We start from the raw sequence: 12716 nt of genomic DNA on the forward strand, positions 1-12716 counted from the left end.
CAGTGGTCACCACACTTGCGCCTGGTTCACCTGTCTCATGACCAATGCCCAGAGCCCTGGGTGCTGGAATTCGTGATCCCTGCTGTTGTCCAGTGACTGAGATCTAGAGAGGCCAACCCATTCCCACCCCAGAGCCTTTGCACTGGCTGTTTGCTCCACCTAGAATGTTCTTCTCCAGGACAGCCACACAATCACGCTCTCATTCATTCAGATCTCTGCTCCAGCGTCAGAGAAGCCATCCCTGCCCACACCCATCACTCCTCCCTCCGTTGGGCCCCGCCCTGTCCTTCCTCATAGCTCTTGTTTCCTCCACACACACGATATATTCATCTGTTTACCTACCCTTTGTCTCCACGCCCACCCCACCAACACAATGTCAGCTCCATGAGAACAGGGACTTTGTGCATTTTATTCACTGTCTTATCCTCAGCCGCTGGAGAGCACTGAGCACTGCCTAGGTGCTCAATAAATATTTTTGAAAGAATGAAAAGGAAAAAAGATAGGATGAGGGCAGACTATGAAGAACCTTGAATGTCAGTTTGAGGAGTGCGAATGGGGAGCCCCCGTGGGCTGTAGGGCGCAGAGTCACAGGGCTGGATTTGTGTCCTCAAAGATCTTCCTTGGGACTGCCTTCCAGGCACGGTTATGTGGCCCTTGAGGGAGCTGCATTTCCATGTCAGCCACGTGATCTACACAACAGGATCCACTCTGTGAAGGCCCTGACCCCAGCCCTCAGGGGGCTTCAGTACAATTGGGGATCAGAATAACGCAAAGAACACAACAGGGGGTGGGAGGGAGGAGAGAGGGGGAGAGAACTCCACTAGACTGCAATCTCTGTGGGGCAGGGTCCCTAAATCATTCAGCAAGGATTTATTGAGCACCCACTAGGTGTCAGGACTCTGCCCTATGGAGCTCAGGCTGGTGATGGAGAGGCAGTTTGTCCAACAAATGCACACGCATCTAAATACAAGCTGATGGGGCTTGAAGGAAGGGAAGCAGGCTCTGAGGGCCTCTCTCGAGCTCCTCGACGGTTGCGCACACAGTAGATATCACATCTGTTTTCAGAAGGAAGGCAGGACTCTCCTGTGGACCATCTCTGAGAGGAGTGAGACCCTGGGAAACTGCTCAAAGCGTGCTTGAAGGAGGCAGAGGAGAGGAGCGGAGCAGCAGGGAGGGTGGCACCCTCAGAAGCAAGGGTTTGCTGTTTCCTGTATGGGAGACCATGCTGGGTGCTGGGTGCTGGGTGCTGGACGCTGGATGCTGGGCACTGGGTGCTGGGTGCTGGGCACTAGGTGATAAGTGCTGGATGCTGGGTTCTAGGCAGGACTCTCCTTGGGAGAAGACAGGGGCTGCTTCTCCTTTCTCAGGAGTGTGCACTGCCCCTACCTCCACCCCAGGTGCACCAAGCGCCACTCGGTCTGCCATTTTGATGCTCTCGGCGGGACCAGGATGCTGTAAACACCCATACTCGACTCTCCTGCAGGGTCTCCCGGTTGCCAGCAATCACAGCCATCTGCTCACATGGCATCAGGCCCAAGCCAGCGCCCAGGGAACTGTGCCAGGCAGCGATTGGTTCTGAGGCGTGCCCCTTAAACTGGGCGGGAGGCCTCCTCTTCGAGGGGCCCCTGGGGGAGCTGCAGAACAAAAGGCAGATTTCCCTTTCCTTGAAAAAAAAAAAAATCAATTTCACTTAAGACAGCACAAAATGAGGAGCCAGGAAGAAACAGAGAAGAGTGTCTATGGGGTCTTGAATATTCATGAGCTGGCTTTGCATAGCTCAGAGTCCTGGGTGATGGAAAGGCCACGGGGCATGCTCCATGCTTAAAACATCCTTTGGAAGTCACCATTTCCTTTTGGAGGCAGCCCCTCTCCAGCCATCCCTTGTGGCTCAGCCACAGCTGGGTACCGGACGGAGGGAGGCCAGGAGGTTTCCCCTGGAGACAATCCACAGATAGCACAGGACTGGGAATCAGGGCCCAAGATTCCACCCAGCGGGGCTCTTTGGGAGCTGTGTGGCTTTGTGCAGTCCACTTACCCTCTCTGAATCTCCCATAAAACAGAGGAGACAGAACCGTTGTGCAGATTAGGTGGAACAGGAGACATGGTAGCATGTCTCTCCAGAGCAAGAAAAGGTCCCAGCAGTGGGAGGTCACTAGGTGCTATGTGTGTCTTTTGCACCTGTGCACCCAGCTGTGTGTGACTGGTGAGCTCAGGTCTGTCTGCATCTCTGTGTGCGTGCATGTAGTGGGCCACGTCCCTGGGTGGCCCATCTGCGTTTGCACATGAGACTCTGGGAAACTACACAGGCTTGTCTTGGCTCCTGCCCACATTTGTGTCTGGGGCACACGTATGGAGGTTTGCATGTGCACAGTGGACATGTGTGTGCACACCCAGGGAGTCAGCCCCACCCTGGGCTCACAGCCTCCAGGAGCCAGGCGGACAGCGGCAGAAGGGAGCCTGCTTCACGTGAGGCTCCGGACCGAGAGCGCTTTCCAGCCGCGCTCCCCTCCGGGTGGGCCTCACTTATCACCTCCTCAGTGGCTCATCCTCAGTTCTCCCGCCCACTGTCCAGCTGGCACACTCCAGGGGCTGGCACTCCTTTCAAAGTCCACACCAGGAAGAGGCTGGCCATGGTGAAGTCACTCTGGACACCCTGGGGCCAAGTGGGCCTGGCTCGGGGCCTCTGGGGTTCTCTCTGCCAGGCCATCGCTACCAGAGCAGGCAACTGCACAGAGGGGCCTGGCTGGGCTTTGAGCCGAGTGGCAGCCCCATCTCTGTGCTCCCCGGAGCAGGCTGCAGAGGGGCGGAGGGAGCCCAAGGCGCGATGTGAGCAAGAGGAGGGGAGAAGAGGAGGCCAAGCTGCCCTTGTGTACAGCACCCAACAGTTTGTCAGATTCTTTCTCGCGCGCTAGCCCATTCCATCCTTGCCACCCAGCTAGGCCAGAGGGATTGTCAACCCTGTCCCGGAGGCGAGGGAGTTGCGGCCCAGCCGGAGGTCTGAGATTGCGCTGTGACGCCCTTGGCCCTGGCTCCAGAACCTCACCTCCTGCAGATGAGTGGGCGCAGCCCAGGGCAGCTTCACGGGTGAGAAACTCCGCTCGGGGCTGCTTTAACGGTGGGGCCAGGTGTTTGCTGGAATTTACACCAGGCACTGTTTTGAGGGCCTATTTAATCCCCCAACAAGCCATAAGGTAAGTCCTATTACACCCATTTTACCCATGAGGACCCTGAGCACACTGACGTGAAGGAATGGCCCCAAGTCACATAGCAAGCAGGACCCATGCGGGTGACCTGAACCGCCGTACAGGGCTGCCTCCCCTGGAGGCCAGGGGAGGCCAGAGACCCATTCAGAAGAACAGAGAGGGGAAGGAGGAACCACTTCTTGCCTCCTCTTCCCAGGAGAGATGAGCAAGGTGACCATTCTGCTGGACAGAGGGGCTCCCCGGCATCCAGCTGCCCCTCCTCTGCCCCTGAGGCCCAGGTGGGACTTTCACCCCAGTAGGAGTGGGAGACTAGCAGCTCCTAAGCCATGGGACAGCCTGGCCACTGTCCCACCCCAGCCTCCTTCAAGTCCTGACCAGGTGACCCTGTGGCCAGCGGTTCTTTGTCTACACCATTCCAGAGACCTGGGCAAAGGGGTGGCTGGAGGAGAATGGGGGGCAGGAAGGGGGCAGGACCGAGACAGGCAACCAGCCGCCCTTGTCCCCAGCCTGCCACAGCCGCCTCTGCCACCACTGAGCCTGCGCTGGATTATTCAATGTAACATTTAATTACACCAAGAGTCTAACAAACACAAGGAAAGTCAGATGTGGAACTTGCACCCCCCGCTGAGCATCCTGGAAGCCATGGGGAGGCAGGATTGCTCCATATGCCACTGTGTGGGGGTGTGTGGTACTCACACATGTGTGCGTGTGTGTCTGGGGGTCCCGTCTCCATGCGTGCGTGTGTGTCTGAGTGGGCAGTCTGTGTATTATCTGCCTGCTGCATGCCTCTGTTGGGGGTGTGTGTGTGTGTGTGTGTGCATATCTGGCTGTGTGGGCCTGTGTGTGTCTCTGTCTTTGTCATGGCTGCTAAAAGCAGTTTTGCCCCTAATGATAAATACTGTTTTTCAGGCCCCTAGCAGGAGTGGCCTGGTTAAACCTCTCCTCTGACATTGTATTGATATAGAACACAGTCCAGTGGGGCCCCCTGGGCACTGCCAGGCTCCCACGTCATTCCCTCTGGCCCCATCTTCCTGTGCAGGCCTTTGCAGGTGACCAGGTATGGGCAGGCGCTTCCTCACTGCCCCTGCTCCCCACCTCCCTCCCCCCAGGGCTCCTCCCTCAGCACACGCCTAGACTTAGGCCACCCTGTTCCTGGTCATTTTTTTCCATATGGCCCATTCCAGAATGTCACCTTGGACCTAGAACTCCTCCACTGACTTGAGGCTCTATAGCTAGACCACCAAGGACTGAGTTCTGCGTCTCCCCCTCCCTGGCGTGTGACCTTGGACGAGTCACTTCACCTCGCTGAGCCTACCTTTCCACATGGTACGGAGCTCTAAAGGAGACGAAGTGTGTAAAGGGCAGCGTGCACTGCACAGTATGGTCAGGGGGCTGCATCACGATGAGAATGAAGCACAGGCCCACAGGAGGAATCCCCTGGGCCCTTACCCTGAGGGGCACAAGATCAGCTGGTGGGGAGAAGGGTGCATATTCTCCAAAACTGACCTCAGGGAACAGGCCTGGAAAGATGGCAGCTGGAGGATAGCACCTCCTGGACAGTAGGACCAGGTTGGGCCAAGGCCAATCGAGAATTTTCCAGAAACCTAGATAACACCTCTGACATAAACTGGGGCAGTCTACTTGGCGCTGGGCCTGGCACATGCTCTCTCTGGTCAGTCCCAATCCAACTCTCCACTCCCCCATCTTTCCTCCATTTGTTTCCCTGCCAAAATCTTGCACTCCAAGAACTAATTTACCAAACGAAATCCAATCTACTCAGTCAACAAATTCTGGAATTGTTATACACTCACACCAAGGCACCAAGATCATCTACAAAACTGTTCATTGCCACAGTGTTTATAACAAGAGGGCTGGAAACAACACGAATGCCCCACAACACGGGGTAAATTCAATGAATTATGATTCGTTTATCCAATAACATCCATTGCGGCCATTATAAAAGAAGAAGACCTGGAGGACTTCTGCTTCCAGCAAGATGGAGTAGACACATTTCCCCATTTCTCCTCCTAAGTGCAATTAAAAACCCTTGGACATTCTATATTTTAAAAAATAGAAAAATTCAGAAAGGCAAGGATGGCAGACTGGTCAGGAATCTGGGGACTCAAGGAACAACGTGATGGTGAGTTGGTTGGTTTTTCTTTTTGTTTCATATATCCTAGACTTGCAGTTGAAGAAGCCAGCAACCAGGAAACACCAATGGGCACAAACAAAAGGAAAAATCCCAACAAAAGCCTGAACTCTCTAGCCAAAGAATCAGTAAAAGGGCCACCTACCAAGACAGAGAGCTTTTAGACAATAACCACTCTACTCCAGCAACACACCACAGAGAAAACTGTGGCTCCACCCCCACAGTCTAGGGACCCTGGGCTTCACCAGTCTTAATGAGGCTCCCCAGTGATCCCCACCGGCGTGGGGAATCAGACAAGACCAAGTAGGAAGCTGCATCGTCAAACTTCCTGCTCACTAACAAGGCCCTCCTCCCACTCCACAGCACCAGGGGAGGCTGGACTCCTACTGCCCAGCCAGCAGGATGAGGCACTCCAGTCCCTCCCTCCCCGCTGTGCTGGTAGCAGAGGGGGCCTAGTGGAGAGGCAGGACTTGTGCCCCTGCCCAGTGGTAACAAGGCCACCCATCCCTCCCTGGTATCAGAGGAGACTACATGGGAAGCAGTAACTAGGCACTCCTACCCTTCCCGTTCAGAGAGGCACCATTGCAGACTTAGTGGGGAGCCAGAACTCTCACCCCCACGCAGCTATAATAAGGAGCCCCCTCCTCAGGTATCAATGAAGGCTGAGTGGACCTTGGAACTCCAACCCCACCTGGCATGAATGAGGCAGTGATCCCCACCTCCCCCTTCCCCTGCTGGGGCAGTATCAGAGGAAGACACCTAAAAGGAAAGGTTTAAATAAGATCCAGAGTCTCACTACTTAATGTACAAAATGTAAAAGTATCCATAAAGAATCAGCTGTCATAGCAAGAACCAGAAAAATATCCAACAGAATGAAAAGAAACAATCAACAGGTAGAAAATTAAGATGACAGAGACATTAAACTTATCTGACAAGGACTTTAAGCAGCCATCATAAAAATGCTTTAATGAGCAGTTAGAACCTGCCTGAAATAAAGGAAAGCAGAGAGAGTGTCAGCAAAGAAACTGAAGATATAAAGAAGAACCAAGTGGAAATTTTAGAACTTAAAAACTACAATATGTGAAATAAAACATTCAGTCAACAAGAGAATGGAGGGGACAGGAAAAATCAGTGGGCTGAAAGATAGAACAATAGAAATTACTCAATCTGAACAAAAGAGAACAAATAAACTCAAAAAAAATGAATAGAGCCTTAGGAACCTGTGGGACTATAGCAAAAGTTCTAATGTGAGTGTCAGCAGGGTCCTGGAAAAAGGGGAGAAGTAGAGTAGGGCCAAAAAAGTACTTGGCTGAAAAAAGCCCAAATTTGGCAAAATATATAAACCTACAGATTCAAGAAACTGAGCAAACCTCAAACAGGATAACCCAAAGAAACTCACACTAAGACACATCATAATCAAATTTCTAAAAACTAAAGACAGTGGAAAAATACTGAATGCAGCAAGAGGGAAACATCTTACCTAGAAAAGAAAACAGTTTGAACAAAAGTGGATTTCTCACTATAAATCACAGAGGCAGAAGGCAGTGGCACAACCTTTCTCAAGTGCTGAGGAAAAGAATTGTCGACCCAGAATCCTATATCCAAGGAAAACACCCTCCAGGAATGAAGAGGAAATTAAGACACTCTCAGATGAAGGAAAACTAAGAGAATTTGTAGCCAGCCAACCTACTGGAAAAGAATGGCCGAGGGAAGTTCTCTAAACAGAACAGAAATTATAAAAGAAGGAATCTTGGAACATGAGGAAGGCAGGTGGGACACAATAAGCAAAAATATGAATAAACACGATAGATTTTCCTTCTCCTCTTGAGTTTTCTAAATTATGCCTAATGATTGAAGCAAAAATTTTAACATTGTCTGATGTGGTTCTAAATGTGTGTAGAATATTTAGGACAATTATATTATAAACAAAAGAGGATAAAGAGGCATAAAGAGAGGTAAGGTTTCTACACTTCACTAGAAATGGTAAAATGGTGACACCAATAGATTTAATAAGCTAGGTATGTATAATGTAATATCTAGAGTCACCACTAAAAAAAACTATACAAGGAGATACACACAAAAATACCATATATAAACCAAAATTCTGAAAAAATGTTCAAGGTAGGAAGCCAGGAAAAAGAAATCAGAGAAATGAAAAACAGAGAAAACAAACAATAAAACGGCCAACTTAAACCCTAACACATCAATTATTACATTAAATGTAAATAGTCTAATATGTCAATTAAAAGAGAGAGATTGGCAGAGCAGATGATCCAGTACATGCTGTCTACAAGAGACTCACTTCAAAGATAATGACACAAATAGGCTGAAAGTAAAGGAGAGAAAAAGATACATTAATCAGAAGAAAGCATAAATGACTATATCAGTATTAGATAAAGTAGACTTCAGAGCAAAGAAAATTACCAGAAACAGAGAGAGGTATTACACAGTGATACAAGGATCAATCCACTTCTCTCATTAAGAAGACACAGCAATCCTAAATGTGTATGCACCAAACAACAGGGCTGAAAAATACCTGAAGCAAAATCTAATAGAACTGCAAGAAGAAACAGACACATCCACAATTGAATTTGGATACTTCAAAACAAGACCCCTCTCAACAAAAGACAGAACAACTAGGCAGAAAATCAGCAAGGATATAGAAGACATCAACAACATCATCAACCAACAAGGCTCCAACAGACATTTATAAAATGCTCCACCCAATGACAGCAGAATATACATTCTCTTCAAATGCCCATGGAACATATACCATGATAGATCATAATATGGGCCATAAAACAAATTTCAACAAATTTAAATCACAGAGTGTGTTCTCCAACTGTAATGGAATCAAACTACAAACCGATAACAGGGAAATCACCAAACACTTGGAAACTAAACACTTCTAAAAATCCATGGGTCAAAGAGGAAGTCTCAAGAGAAATTTTTTAAAAATGCATTAAACTGAATGAAAATGAAAATACAACATATCAAAAATTTGGGGACACAGCCAAAGCAGTAGAGAGAAGGAAATGTATAGCACTAAGTGTATATATTAGAAAAGAGGGAAAGTCTCAAATCAATAATCTAAGCTTCCACCTCAGGAACCCAGAAAAACAAGAGAAAAATAAACTCAAAGAAGCAGAGGGAAGGAAATAATAAACAGCAGAAATGAATGAAATTGAAAACAGAAAACAACAGAGAAAAATAATGAAACAAAGAGTTGGCCCTTTGAAATGACCGATAAAATTGATGAACTTCTAACAAGACTGACAAACAAAAAAGAGAGCAAACACAAAGTATCAATATCAGGAATGAAACAGGATATCACTACAGACCCTACAGACATCAAACGCACAAAAAGAAATACATGAACTGTACACACATAGATTTGACAAATTAGACGGAATGAATAAATTTCTTGAAAACACAGACTCCCACAACTCACCTAATATGAAACAGATCATTTGAATAGCTTTATATATAACTTATAACTATTTAGGAAATTGTATTTGAAATTGAAGCTCCCTCCCGCCCCTCAATGAGACGTGTGTGTGCTAACATGGAAAGAAAGGCACAGCATAGAGATGAGGAAATGAAAAGTAATTTGCAGGACAACGTGCCCAATAACATATTTTTGTGAAAAGAGATAGATACAAATGTATGCTTTCACGCGGACAGACTATCTCCGGAAGGAATGAGGCTGGAGAATATGAGTGTGTGTAGGAGGAAGAGTTGATTTTTTAATGAGGTCTACTTTTTACTTTATATTCTTCTGACTACTTTGAACTTTTTTCTATTATTATTTAATGACTAAGTTTTAAAAAAATCAAACATTTTCTTTTAAACATCCACATGGCTTGTGTAGCTAGAGCCCAGACTTACAGACATATCGCCTGGTTTCAAGTGTCAGCTTTACCACCTACCAGCTGAGACAGCTGAGGCCCAGCTTCCCTCACTGCAGAATGAGAATGAAGAAAGTGCGGAGTCACCCTCCGGGAGGGCCAGGACTGGGAACTCAGCGAGCAGCCCTGTGTGCCTTGCACCGTGCTGAGTGTTCTGAGGATTTGGGAGTGAGGGCAAACCCAGGTAGGTGCCTGAGGGGCGCTCAGGTGGTGGCGCCTGAGCTAAGCCCTGAAGAAGCTATAGGATCTATTTGAGCCCAGGAGAGGGAAGAATCAGATGCCAGGAGGCACTGCAAACCCACGGTGCCTGGGACCTGGGGCCAGGGTACAGGGCTGAGCCAGGAGCCCAGCCCGGAGCCCTCAGGCTGCCAGGGCAAGAAGTTCTCCTACAAGGGGCCATCTGGAGCCCTACTGAGCTACGAGGACGGAGGGCCAGGGTGATTCCCTCCTCATATTCTCAGAGCTGATTTTCTCCCCTGCTTTCTACGGGACTTTAAGAACCATCAGCTAATAAAACCGTCCCTTGGGTACGTGGCACAACGCAAAGTGCTGCCAAGCGCAGCGTGTCCCCAGATCCTCTCCGCAGCCCGGGAGCAGGCATCCTTGTCCCCATTTGCAGATTCAGAAGCCATCACTGAGCCCTGCCCCAGGGCCCCAGGCCTCTCAAGGCAGCCCCAGAAACACAGGCAGCTCTAAAGTGAAGATCAGCCCAGAGAGACTCTGATTCAACACTCTCATTTCACAGATGAGGAAGCTGAGGCCCAGAGTAACGACGGGATGTGCCCAAAGTCACACAGGGAAATAGTGACAGAGACGAGCAGGGACTCCCAGCCCAGTGCTCACTGCTCTGAAGGAGGAGCACACAGCAAGGCCTCAGTCCAGGTCTGCATAATAAGACAACGCAGGGAGTGTCGCCCCAGAGCGCTGACATCCCCTCTGACGTATTCTGGAGTCGTCCATTCCAAATCAACAGCCAGATCATCCCTCAGAATTTCAGGGACAGAAATGGTTAGGAGAACCTCGCTGGTGCCTCTGGAGCGCTCAGCCTGTCTGCAGGAATGGGGTGCCCACCCACTTACATGCATACCTCACACACTCCAGGCAGCAACCGTGCTAAGTGCCTACTATGTCATCTCATCAAACTCACAACTCCCTGAAAGCTAAATAGATCCCTGTTTTACAGATGAGGAAACTGAGGCACAGAGAGGCCTGAGAATCCGGCTTTGACTTTCTACAGGCCTGAGGTTAGACATGAAAGCTGAGACAAATCCATCTGGTGAAAAGAGAGACAGGGGTATGCCCTCCCACCGCCGTCTCTAGCCCAGGACCCTGCAGAGGGGCCAGCCCCTCGGCCTCAGAGCTGGGCTCCTCGGCTCCTCTCTGGGATGCATGCTCAGTCCCTCCCTGATTCAAAATGGGGTTGGTCATACACTCCCGTCTCTCGAGTTTGGTGCCCCTATGGCATTCTCTCAAGCATTCTCAAGAAGCTTCAAACTGGTGGCCCCCTGGCCAAACATAGCCCTCAGAAGTGTTGTCCTTGGCATAAGTGGGGTTTTTGGTTTTTGTGTTTTTTAAATTAAACTCTGAAGTAACTATCAGCACTAAAATTTTGAGATTTTTCATGATAAAATTTGGATTTCCTCCTCTTGAAAAATTGGAAGATGTAGCAGTCTGGGTCTGCATTCTGGCAGGGCAGCAAGGGGCTGGACCTCCTCCAGATGGGCATTTACTGCCCCGCCAGCACATGCAGCCCCCACACCCCCAGCCCACTTCACGCATTCACCCTGCCTGCCTGCTCCCGAGCGCCCTGAGTCTGTGGCTCCTACTGCAGGCTCTCATGTATTCAGTCAACAATATGTATTGAGCACTTACTCGGTACAAGACATGATTTTGAAGGGAGAGCAGGAAGGGAATTCTTCCCTCCAACTGCTCCTGTCACTTCAGGAGGTGATAAGGGTAGCTAGTGGGCAAATGCAGTTTGAAAAACAATTTTCTATATTATGACCTAATTTTATATTTGGAAAACAAAAAATCCTACTACAATAATACCAACAGTAGTAATAATGAAACAACTACTGCGCTCAGCCCTTTCCATCCCTTCATTTAGTCAACAAATATTTATTGAGCATCAGCCATAATCTGGCACTACTTCAGGGGCTGGGGATACAGCAGAGACAAAAAGACAAAACTGCGCTCTTGGAGCTGAGCTTCCCCCAGGATTCTCACCCCGTCCTCACAGTAGCCTCATGGAGGCGGGAGGAACACAATCGCCATATTCAGACGGGGAAACCGATGTCCAGGGAGGCTGAGCGGCCTGCCAAAAGTCACACTGCCACTGAAGGCGGAGCTGGAAACTGACCCGTAGCCCTCAAGCCCTCCCTCTAAGCCCCACGCCCCAGGGAGACTGCTTGGGCCCACCCCGACTCGAAGCCAGCAGATCTCCGGGGTGTGGTCTCCAGGGTGTGGGGCGTGAGATGTAGAGGGGTAGAGCTGTGGAAGGCGGCACAGCCTCTGCTGAGGGTTCTCGAGTGGCCATCCTGGAATCCCTCAAGAGGCAGAGATGGAGAGCGGTAAGCAGGCGCTTGCAGGCCACGTGCCTCAGGAGGGCGCCCGAAGGCTGGAGGGACGGCTACCTGCTGGGGTCCCAAGAAATCCCGGGCCCTAGCACTGGACAGCTGCCCCTCGCCTCCCAGGGACCGTGACCCAGGCTGGGCTGGCCTCTCAGGAAACTACGTTGCGCCTTGCCCTCCACGTCCGGTTCCCCAGGCTGTGGAAAGGGGGGCTGAAGAGAAGAGGGCACGCGGCATGGGGGTGACTGGGCCTGGGCAAGGACCTCTGTTTTCAGTTCTTCATGGACCTGGGTCTGGGTGGCGTCTGTGGCTGGGCTTGGCGTTAAACTAGGAGCGGCCAGGGCAGGTGTAAATTATGCATAGCTATTTCTGGAAACTTCTTAGATTTCTCAAGAGAGAGAAATTAATTTGCCTGTTTGGGCAAATAACACCAATTTTTTTTTTCCCCTGCTTAAGGTCATTTTGTTAAAATAAAATTGATTAACGTTCTCTTTAAAGTTTAAGTAGAAACTGCTCAAACATATTTTTATGCACAGAAGCACGGCTTTGCCTTCAGTAATTAACGACTCCGCAAACACGTGCGCTCAGCTCGCCCCGCTGCCTGCAGCGCGGGGGGGGCGGGGGGGAGGGGGCGGGGCCGGCGCCGAGTGGGCCAATCAGGGCCAGGGGCCGGGGGCCGGGGGGCGGGCCCAGCCGCCGCCGCATCTCGTCCCTGCCTGGCTCGCGCGGACCCTGGCATGGGGACCGCGGGGCACCGCGGGGACCTCCGGGCCCGCTGTCCGCCCGGCTGCGTGAGGCGTGTCCAGCAAAGGCGGGCCGGCGGGCCAACTCCTGCGGTCAGCCCCAGGGATGCGCGTCAGGGCCAGTCCTGGGCGCTCTGCTGTAG

Source organism: Equus przewalskii, chromosome 3 (genome assembly GCF_037783145.1).
Source record: "Equus przewalskii isolate Varuska chromosome 3, EquPr2, whole genome shotgun sequence".
NCBI classification, from domain to species: domain Eukaryota; kingdom Metazoa; phylum Chordata; class Mammalia; order Perissodactyla; family Equidae; genus Equus; species Equus przewalskii.